The 4069-nt window shown below is 42.8% G+C and overlaps 1 long non-coding RNA gene across 1 annotated transcript in view; it reads right to left on the reverse strand.

The window, feature by feature from the left end:
- The window catches only part of LOC102008561, a 2894-nt gene extending 1764 nt beyond the window's left edge, over positions 1-1130 (reverse strand). The window contains exon 1 of the long non-coding RNA XR_261538.2: positions 257-1130. This is a non-coding gene — a long non-coding RNA (uncharacterized LOC102008561). The remainder of the gene's footprint in view (positions 1-256) is intronic.
- Between the last annotated feature and the right edge of the window lie 2939 nt (positions 1131-4069).

Here is a 4069-nt window from a genome sequence, read left to right on the forward strand (position 1 = left end):
GGAAGGAAGGAAGGAAGGAAGGAAGGAAGGAAAGAAAGAAAGAAAAAGAAAGAAAGAAAGAAAGAAAGAAAGAAAGAAAGAAAGAAAGAAAGAAAAAGAAAGAGGAAGAAAGGAAGAAGAAAGGAAGAAAGAAAGAAAGAAAAGAAAGAAAGAAAGAAAGAAAGAAAGAAAGAAAGAAAGAAAGAAAGAAAAAGAAAAAGAAAGAGTGAGCAAAGGTGGCTGAAATGACAGAGGGATGAGAATGTGCAGAACTCACGGCGACCGATGCGCTGTAACGGGGCTGGGGAGGGAGGGTGGTGAGGCGGCAGACAGGTGCTCGGGAGGCAAACTGATGATCAAAAAGATGGGATGCAGCAACACGATACGAGGAAGCGGGACAAGTCAGGGGCGTCACCAAAGTTGTTCTTTCTCTCTCTGTTGTTTATCGTGAGGACCCCCCTCATCACAGAGTCACCACCCACAATAAGGAACATTAGTGCGTGGAATGTGTTCAGAGCGAAGACTCCCTACAATCTGCAAGTTAAAAGATTCAGTCATTGCAGTAGGAAAAAAATAAGTGCAGGCTATAAAAGCAAATCTGAGAGTTGCTTCTTTTGGATGAGATTTCCCTCAGAAAGGGTCTGAAGGAAGAGCGTGCACTTGGGTCATTTGGGAAGTCATCCCAGGGCCAGTACTGAGTGGGAGGACTTTGAAGCCAGATGCATTTTGAAAGAATATGTTTGGAAGAGCTACAGAGCATTACTCATCTGTGGAAAGAGAAAAGTAACTGGATACTCGGGTTAAAGATGAGTGGGATAATGACAAAGCACTCCTGAGTTCAATCACCAGTACTGCAAAATACACACACATACACAAACGCATACATAGTCTTCTTAAAGTCACAATGGGCAGAGGAATTCAATTCCACCAGTACCTGCCGGAAGAACACAGATTGCTCTCCAGAAATGTGCACATAAAGTACAAGGGAGAAGGATCTTGGTTCATAAATTCCTACATCAGTGCCCCAAACTGGTCCCAAAAATGCAAACATCCTGTTAGTTCAAGCTGCACTTAATATGACCCCCCTAGCTCTCACAGTCATCTGAGGTAGAACTGCTGATATAGAAAATTAGCAAGGAGTTACCTGGCTAAGTTTGATCACAGGGCCCTGGCCACCCCATTTGTAGCTGAACTCAAAGGTGGCACTTTGAAGGGATGAATCGGAGCACCAGCAGTGTCTGCGCTGAAGAGCAGCTACAAATAAGTACTAAGTGGAGGTCCTAGACTTCCTGAGATCACTATGCAAACACACATACCCAGTGCCTGATGATGTGGCCAGATCTCAGTGTGACTCCAATCAAAGTATGAGGTACTCCTGTGTTTATTTCTATAGGCACTTTTCTGGGAAACAAGTCCACGGACTTTTATCCAACTCTCAAGGAGACTCTGGATCCAGAAAAGTGTGATAAATACAAATTTGGAACAATAGGCATGTACCATAAGAAAAGAAATTTGGGGGAAAACACTTAAGAGTCAAGAAAAAATTAGAAAAGAGGTAAATGCTCAGGCTTTGCAATTGCAATGAGTTCCAAAGTGCTCTCTGATTCACTGGTTGTGTGATTTGAGCAGGTTATGTCATCCTCTGAGCCTCATTATTCTCTTCTGTAAAATAAACAAAATGGAAATAACACCAGTCTCAGCGATATGGTGAGTATTAAATAGGAAACAAGGACAAGTTATCTAGGGTAAAGTAAATGCTCATTAAATGAAGAGATGCCAGAAAGGTAATCAGGGATAAATAGTAACATAGAATCCCAGGAAAAGTTAGAAAAGCAAGCAAAGGTAATTCTAATTAGGCAAATATAGAAGGATTATTGAAAAGTGTTTGTTAGATTTTGACGTCTTTGTTGAGAACAATCAAAATACAATAATGATTGGGTAGAGACTGTCAGGAGAGGAGGACACTGGGCAAAGAAGCTCTTATGACCAAAGCAGACTCCTAGAAGTCAGATGTCATATCCAGCGTCAAGCTTTTCAAAATATGGTAAGGATACCCTCAGTCGAGAAGTGTGGGTGAAACAGAGATGGGCCACCCGTGTGGATTTCCAGGTCTCTCTTCCCACAGTGCGCGTAATATGCTGCCCCAGAATCATAGATGAGACCTGCAAATGAGGACTTGCTGGATTCTGTCACAAAACCCCAGCATTTACATTACAAAACATCTCTGTTGTGCAAAGACCAGAATTTTATAATTTATGGCACATCCTCCAAGGAGCCATATCTCATAGACAACATGGATCGTGGAGTCCCTTACTCTAAGCCTTCTTTCACTCAGGGAAATATTGCTAAGAGGACACTATGCATTTAGTCTCCTTCTCCTAGCAAATGCGATTAGCCATGGAAGTCCAGATGACAAAGAAATGATTACATCCGTGTAATCTTCGGTCACACAGGGTGCCCCTCACCTGGAGACCTAATGAATCCACTGCTTGAACCAATTACCTGACCCTTCTGCTCAATACCCTTGGTGCTCTAACCTCCAGCCGAAAGGTTCAGTTACCACTGATGAGCAATCATCTGTAATTATTTGATCTATGTTCTTTCAAGATGTTCCTCAAATATTCACATTCACACTTTGCCTGAGTGTTGGATTCAAAAATGGGTTTATACTGTGAGGAAATACATATAAATAGATGTACATATATGCATGTATGAATATGTACATAGTTTTGAGACTTTTTTCCTCAACATGTGTCTGAGAGATTTTTCCATACAATTTAATTGAGTTTCACCTCAGTCTTTTAACAATGTTAGCAGCTATGAAAGGGTGTGACAGCGTGCTCTATTTGCAGGTTAAAAGCTGTTCCACCATATTTCATGGATATATGCAGAAGACACAAGGCTCACAGGTTAGTGATAAAAACAACAATAGCCACATTCAGAGTATCAACATTTGTTCCAGTTCCCTAAGCCATGGTCTCTACAGGGTAACATAAGGAGAGACAGTAGATGCCTGCATATGCCCGACATCAAGGTGCCCCCTGTAGGGAACCCAAATCTTTCTATCGGCAATAATCAATAGGATTTCACTTCTGTCTTGAAGGAAAATATGGCGCTCATTATCCTACAGGGTAACAAACATTGCGCTGTAGAGGGAAGTGCTATCTCTCTCTTCCTAGGATGTTCATTGCACAAACATCCCAGGGTGACGTGCGGTACAGACAGCCAATATCTGGGTTGAGTTTGGGCTGGGCTACAAATTGGAGTTCTCCCCCTCCTTGTTGTAATTAGGGTTTGCAAGGGAATAGATTTGATACAGGACACATAATTTGGAGAATTATTTTATGATATTTATCCAAAAAGTCAAAGGCAGAAGAGTACAAGAGATTTGTACTTGGAGACACTAGAGACCATGGCAATGTCCTGCATGAGTCCAGGTGAAGACCTAGAACCCATGGCAATGTCCTCCACAAGTCCAGCTGGAGGCCTAGAGCCATGATAATGTCTCACGCAGGTCTGTTTGAAGGATCTACACTGGGAAGGCCCAAAGGTCAGTGGTGGAATCTAGAAAGTCTGTGCCAGCAGGATGAAGGATCTGTGCCAGCAGGCTGCGGTATCTACACTGGAGCCAGAAAGCGAAGTCCAAAGTAAGAACCAGTGCTCCCCCAAAGAGAACCGTAGCCATCCTCAGCAATAGAGAGGAGCTTGGCTCTTCTGTCCATAACAGCTGAGTTTATATCAGGAAAGCCAGCGTGACAAGCTTGTCCAGGAGAATCAATAGCAGCACACCACCTCCCGCTGCAGTTCTCCCTTTATGCCACTGGCAACAGTCCTCGGGTGGGCCTTCCACAACCAGCACCACGCTGATTCAGTTCAGCTGAGTGTTCCAAGTTGCCCACTCGTTAATTCATCACACTGCTTCTTTTAAGGTACATATGAGTCTTCATGTAACTATGGTCCTAAGTGACCCAAGCCACTGTTTTCATCCTCCTTTCATGGAAGAAAGGGAAAGAGGGCAGGAAATAAGACACAATATCTTAAACACTTGAGAATTAAAATCAGCTCACTGTGCATTGTATGATATCTTCAT

Source organism: Chinchilla lanigera, unplaced genomic scaffold (genome assembly GCF_000276665.1).
Source record: "Chinchilla lanigera isolate Chin_1 unplaced genomic scaffold, ChiLan1.0 scaffold00031, whole genome shotgun sequence".
NCBI classification, from domain to species: domain Eukaryota; kingdom Metazoa; phylum Chordata; class Mammalia; order Rodentia; family Chinchillidae; genus Chinchilla; species Chinchilla lanigera.